General features: G+C 39.0%; 1 pseudogene; it reads right to left on the reverse strand.

Moving 5' to 3' along the window:
* Positions 1 to 4254: 4254 nt before the first annotated feature.
* On the reverse strand, positions 4255 to 7030 carry LOC101404202 (large ribosomal subunit protein uL10 pseudogene; annotated as a pseudogene).
* Positions 7031 to 7277: the final 247 nt, after the last annotated feature.

A 7277-nucleotide genomic window follows, 5' to 3' on the forward strand; every position in this document is an offset into this window, starting at 1 on the left:
AAAAACTCCATTTCATTTATACAGTCTCATTGGAAAAACAAAGTTCTACGGTTGGTATTAGAGCTGAGCCAAATTCCAGGTCCTGCGCTGTCGCTGCCTCCAGCCAGCTGCTGGACCTCGGGGCAGCCATTGTACCTCCTCGGACCTTTTGTTTCCTCACCTATAGAAGAAGGGAGTTGGTCTAAATTAACTCAAAGATAAGTGCCAACTCTGAAATCCTATATTTTAAGGCAGATTAAGATACTGGCTTTTTATCTTCTAAAAGGAGCTTAAAGTTGTTAAAGTATTTTGTGTTGGGAATTGCCCAACAGGGCAAAAGAGACTGATTAGAAATGAAATCTTCACTCACAAGACACCCACACAAGTCTAAGAATAAGGTGTGGTTTTCTCTCAACTGGTAGAAAATTTGAATAATGGAGTACGGAGTTCGTAAGTAACTAATTTACCATTTGAGACTTATATTAGAGATCAGCTATTGGAATTTCCCAGAAAGTAATTTCCCACTGCAGCTCATGTTTCCCGAGGTCCGGCAGCTAGAAGGTACCCTAGACTACGAATCAGAGCAATAACTGACGTTGATTTGTAGGTGCTTCCACTACAAGTACTTGTAGCCCCAATTTCCTCCTTCTTTCTTACAGTCTATTTCCTCAGTCTGGCTGCTCAAGGACATAGCTTTAAGGTCTTCATCTGGGGGTGTGTTTCCCTGATTCAGACCAATCATATTTCCTCACTTGGGATGTTGAACCAGAGAATATGGAAACTGATTAAGATATAAGTGGAAATTGAAAAATAAAGACTACACTACGAGATCCCAGGAGGTAGAGCTGGAGAGTGACAGGGCACATGCCTGCTCAGATTATTGGGTGCAGATAAAAGAAAAGGTTAAGGAGAGAGGAGAAAGGAAATGAGCACGGAAGAGCGAAGACACATTATCTTAATTTACTTTCACAGCTTCTGAGATATAGTGTCATATTATTACTACCAACTGCAATTTATAAGTTAAAAGACTAATACTCAGAAGAGTAAATGATTTATTTTCCAAAGGTCACATGGCTAATCACTACTGCAGTTATTCTCGAACCTCACTCTTTTGACGTCTGAACTAGATCTCTTTCTACTATGCTGCACCGACAATACTGGCTCTGCCATTGGCCTTTTGACCCTGGGAAAGTCAATCTCTTCAAGTATCAGTTTCCAGGTCTGCAAAGTGGAGTTACAACACACGCCTTACCCTATTTCATTAGGTTGTCTTAATACTACATAAATAAATATCTTATTTCTTAATATGTTTTGTAGTTTATAAAGGGACACTGATGCATGATTTCATACAGTTTAATTCTTACAGGGGTGCTGTAAAAATAAAATGAGAGTGTATGTGAGAGCAGTTGCACTGTAATTATCACATGCTTCTACTTCCATATACTACTTCCCGTCTCTGGAGTTGCTGAATTCTTGAGATTTTAGTTATGATTTAAAGGTTGTCCAGTGAGACATTTCAAACAGATGCCATAGCCTTTGGTAATGCTTGGAATGAAATAAAGGCATAATGAGAATTTTATGAAATGTAATGTCCAAATTCTTCAAACAGACTTTCAGAGCTGTTACTAATTTGTCTACCATGACTTGCAACATTCATGTAAACATCCTCCAATTTCATTATCCCCAGGCCTGAGTGAATTCTTCCTCCACGTGGACATGTTTGGGGATTCTACCAATGGTCAGTTCTATGCCTGTGCCTTGTGCCACATTCAGTTTCCCCTGCCTAGAATACACTTTATCCATTGCCTACACTTCCAAGTATAGTGTACGTATATGGGTTTTGTTCTCCAACTGCTGTTAGTTCTTATTGTCTGTAGCAGGGGTCAGCAAACTGTCACCCACAATCTGTTTTGGTAAATAAAGTTTTATTGAAACTCAGTCTATGACAGGCTACAAAGGTAGAAGAGAGTAGTTACAACAGAGACCATATGGTACATAAGCCTTAAATATTTACTATCTATCTACTACCTATTTACTATCTATTTAGTACTAAAAGGTACTATCTGGACCTTTACAGAAAGTGTTTGCCAACCCCTGCTCTATAGCAATTTTCACTTACCCATCAAAAACCTGGATCTGTCATTATGGAAACAGCACATTTTTTCCCCCTGAAATTATTCATTATTTACAGCAAGTTTTAAGACATTAAAATTGCTATAGTATGTTGAGCACATATTTTATTGCTATTCCTTTAAAACACAATTCAGAAATTCTATTAAAAGATGAAAACAATAAATATGTTTTAGTGCTATGGCAATGATAGAGGCACCCAAACCAATAATATTACCCAAATACTATGAGATATAATAACCATAAGTGGCTAAGGTAATTGAGGAGAGTTAGATAGCAAAAGATAATCCTTAGCAGGAAGCTTAGACTGGGAGGGACACATCAAAGGTAACTACTGGGCAGAGAAGGCTAAGGATCATGGCAACAACCTAGAGTTCATAGTTACTGCAGGCAGGCCACAAGTCATGGGTGGGTAGTAGCTGGCTGGCAGGGTCTGCAGAAAATGCACATGTCATTTGTGGTGAACATGGATATTAAGGAGGAGCAAATTCTGATTAATTGCTAAGAAAACACTGTATTGCCTGGAGAGTACCTGTGCCAGTCTGAGTGGCACCAGCTGAGAATTCCTGGTCTATATACTGCTTGTTCTACTTAATTTTCTTCTGTAGATTGTATTTTTCCAACTCCACCAATCTGTTTAAGGCTATGAACAATGACACATACTTCTACCATCCGCATTGTTGTAAAGCATAGTTTTACCTTATTATGTATTAAAGCTGGACCTACACTCGGTCCTGCCTTTCTACATAGTTTTTTTTTCTTTTTCAGAATAGTTAGAATAACAAATTATTTTCCATGGAACCAAATATGGTCCATGTATAGTACGTTGAGAGAATTCTTCAAATGTTACTAAATAACAATTTGTCAAAGTGAAGTATCCTGTCCAAATTTCTTCATAAATTCTGGTAAATGGCTTTTACTTTCCCCTCCACAAATATATATTAAAATGTAATTCTTAATAATTATAAAAGGATTAAATTAATTAGGCATTTATGCTTATTGAGAATTTGATTTTTAGTTATGGGAAAAGATAACTATTTCTTTCATGCTTGATATCTAGATATTTCTACTTATCTTAGTATTAAGTTATTTCAAAATCAACTGATTATTTTTAATAGACTATTTTTTTAGAGATGTTTTAGGTTTGCAGCAAAATTGAGAGGAAGGCACAGAGACTTCCCATATACCTCCTGCTCCTACATGTGCACAGCATCCCACATTATCAATATCCCCTACCAGAGTGGTATATTTGTTACAATTGATCAACCTACATTGACACATCATTATCACCCAAAGACCTTAGTTTACGTTAGGGTTCATTCTTGAAATTGTACATTTTATGGGTTTGGACAAATGTATAATGTATCCACCAGTACAATATCATACAGATTAGTTTCACTGCCCTAAAAATCCTCTGTGCTCTGCCTATTCATCCCTTCCTCTCCTCTAATCTTACAGTATGTAGCCTTTTCAGATTGGCTTCTTTCACTTAGTATTGTGCGTTTAAGTTTCCTCCAAGTCTTTTCCTGGCTGGATAGCTCATTTCTTTTCAGCACTGAATACTATTCCACTGTCTAAATGTACCACAGTTTATCTATCCATTCACCTACTGAAGGGCATTTTAGTTACTTCCAAGTTTTGGCAATTATGAAAAATCTTCTATAAACATCCACATGCAGGTTTGTCTATGGACCGAAGGTTTCAACTTCTTTGGGTAAGTATCAAGAAACGCAATTGCTGAATCATACAGTGAGGATGTTTAGTTTCATAATAAACCAACAAAATATCATTCAAGTGGCTGTACAGTTTTGCATTCCCACCAGGAATGAATGAGAGTTCCTGTTGCTCCACATCCTTGTCAGCATTTGGAGTTGTCCGGGTTCTGAATTTTGGCCATTCTAATAGGTGTATGGTGCTATCGCATTGTTATTTTAATTTGCATTTCCCTGATGATACGTGATGTGGAACATCTTTTCTATATGCTTATTTGCCATCTGTATATCTTCCTTGGTTAGGTGTCTGTTAAGGTCTTTGGCCCATTTTTAATTGGTTGGTTGTTTTCTTTCTTTCTTTTTTTTAAGAGAAGTAAGACTGTATTTCTTTGTTTCACAAATAAAGCTGGCTGAGTTGGTTGCTTTTTGGTGATTAGTCAAAGAGACCAAATCCCGTATTCTCATCCAACTTCTCCAACTCTTCCTTTGCTTCAACCTTGGCTTGGGCTGTGGAGGTAGCAGGAACAGCAGCGATGGCAGCACCCACGGGGGCACCCACAAATGCAGGTGGATCAGCCAAGAAGGCCTTGACCTTTTCAGTAAGTGGAAGGTGTGATCAGTCTCCACAGACAATGCCAGGACCCGCTTGTACCCATTGATGATAGAATGGGGTACTGATGCAAGAGTTGGGTAACCAATCTGCAGACACACTCTGGCAACGCTGCGAACACCCTCCAGGAAGCGAGAATGCAGAGTTTCCGTGATTGTCAAGCACTTCCAGGTTGTAGATGCTGCCATTGTCAAACACCTGCTGGTTGATCAGCCCAAAAGAGAAGCGGGAGATGTTCAGCGTGTTAAGCAGTGTGGTTTCACTAGCTCCCCCTTTGTCTCCAGTCTTAATCGGCTGCACATCACCAAGGATTTCAATGGTGCCTCTGGAGATTTTAGTGGTGATGCCTAAAGCCTGGAAGAAGGAGGTCTTCTTGGGCCCCAGACTAGTGTTTTGGGCAGGCACAGTGACTTCACAAGGGGCGTTGGCACAAGGGGCGTGTCCCTGATCTCAGTGAGGTCCTCCTGGTGAACACAAAGCCCACATTCCTTAGGATATGAGGCAACAGTTTCTCCAGAGCTGGGTTGTTTTTCAGATGCCCTCAGAGAGCCTTGTGCCTCATGGTATTCTTGCCCATCAGCACCACAGCCTCCCTGCAGAGGGACACGCACATCTGCTGCCTCTGCTTGGAGCCTATATTGTCAGCTCCCACAATGAAGCACTCTGGATAATCTGGCGAGAGCCGTTTGTTTTCTTTTTTCTTTTCTTTTTTTTTTTTTTTTTTTTTTTTGTGAGGGAGATCAGCCCTGAGCTAATATCCATGCTAATCCTCCTCTTTTTGCTGAGGAAGACCGGCTCTGAGCTAACATCCACTGCCAATCCTCCTCCTTTTTTTTCTCCCCAAAGCCCCAGTAGATAGTTGTATGTCATAGTTGCACATCCTTCTAGTTGCTGTATGTGGGACGTGGCCTCAGCATGGCCGGAGAAGCGGTGCGTCAGTGTACGCCCGGGATCCGAACCCGGGCCGCCAGTAGTGGAGCGTGCGCACTTAACCGCTAAGCCATGGGGCCAGCCCCGTTTGTTTTCTTATTGTTGAATTTTAACAGTTCTTTGTATATTTTGGATAATAGTCCTTTATCACATATGTCTTTTGCCAATATTTTCTCCCAGTCTGTGACTTGTCTTTTCATTCTTTTGACGGTGTCTTTCAGAGAGCAGAACATTTTCATTTTAATGAAGTCAGCCTTATCAATTCTTTCTTTCATGGGTTGGGTCTTTGGTGTTGTGTCTAAAATGTCATGATCGGGCTGGCCCTGTGGCTTAGCGGTTAAGTGCGTGCGCTCCAATGCAGGCGGCCCGGGTTCGGATCCCGGGCGCGCACAGACGCACTGCTTCTCTGGCCACGCTGAGGCCGCGTCCCACATACAGCAACTAGAAGAATGTGCAACTATGACATACAACTCTCTCCTGGGACTTTGGGGGAAAAATAAATAAATAAAAATTAAAAATAAAATAAAATAAAATAAAATGTCATGACCATTTTATATCATCTAGATTTTCTCCTATGTAATCTTCTAGGAGTTTTAAAGTTATTCATTTTACATTAGAGTCTGTGTTCCATTTTGAGTTAATTTTTGTGAAGTGAATTTTGTCTGTGTTTAGATTAATTTTTTTTGCATGTAGATGTCCGACTGTTCCAGCACCCATCTATTGGAAAGACTATCTTTTCTCCATTCTTCATTGGCCCCTTTGTCAAAGATCAGCTGACTATATTTATGTGAGTTTATTTCCGGGCTCTCTAATCTGGTCCACTGATCTATTTGCCTATTCTTTTACTAGTGCCATGCTGTCTTGATTACTGTAGCTTTATAGAAAGTCTTGAAGTCGAATAGTGTCAGTCTTCCAACTTTGTGTTTCTGCTTTAATATTGTGTTAGCTACTCCGAGTCATTTGCTTCTCAATATAAACCTTAGAATTAGTTTGCCAATATCCACAAAATAATTTGCTAGGATTTTGATTAGGATTGCATTGAATCTACAGATCCAGTAGGGAATAATTGACATCTTGACAAGAGTGAGTCTTCCTATGCATGAAAACGGAATATCTCTCCATTTATTTAGCTCTTCTTTGATTTCTTTCAGCAGTGTTTTGTAGTTTTCCTTATATACATCTTATATGTGTTAGATTTATAGCTGAATATTTCATTTTGGGGGGTTGTAATATAAATGGTATTTTTTTTTAATTTCACATGTTCATTGCTGGTATATAGGAAAGCAATTAACTTTTGTATATTAACCTTGAATCCTGAAACCTTGTTATAATTGCTTATTAGTTCCTGGAGTTTTTTTTGTCAGTTCTTTCAGAATTTCTACATAGGTGGTCATGCCATCTGCAAACAAAGACAGTTTTATTTCTTCCTTCTCAACCTGTATACCTGTTCTTTTCTTTCTTTCTTTTTTTTTTTTTTTTTTGGAGGGAAGGGGTCTTATTGCATTAGCTCAGACTTCCAGTACAATGTTGAAAAGGAGTAGTCAAGGAGACATCCTCACATTGTTCTTAATCTTAGTGAGAAAGCTTCTAGTTCCTCACTCTTAAGTGTGATGTTACCTGAAGGATTTTTGTAGATATTCTTTATCAAGTTGAGGAGGTTCTCCTCCATTCCTAGTTTACTGAGAGTTTTTAAATCGTGGGTATTGGATTTTGTCAAATGCTTTTTCTCATCTATTGATAAGATCATGTGATTTTTTTCTCTTCAGCCTATTGATGTGATGGGTTACATTAATGGATTTTTGAATGTTGGACCAGCCTTGCATCTCTGAGATATATCCCACTTGGGTGTGGTGTATAATTCTTTTTATACATTGTTGGTTTCGACTAACTAATATTTCTTTGAAAATATTTGTATC

This window comes from Ceratotherium simum, chromosome 8, assembly GCF_057802395.1.
Source record: "Ceratotherium simum simum isolate JZ-2026a chromosome 8, ASM5780239v1, whole genome shotgun sequence".
In the NCBI taxonomy this organism is placed as follows: Eukaryota; Metazoa; Chordata; class Mammalia; order Perissodactyla; family Rhinocerotidae; genus Ceratotherium; species Ceratotherium simum.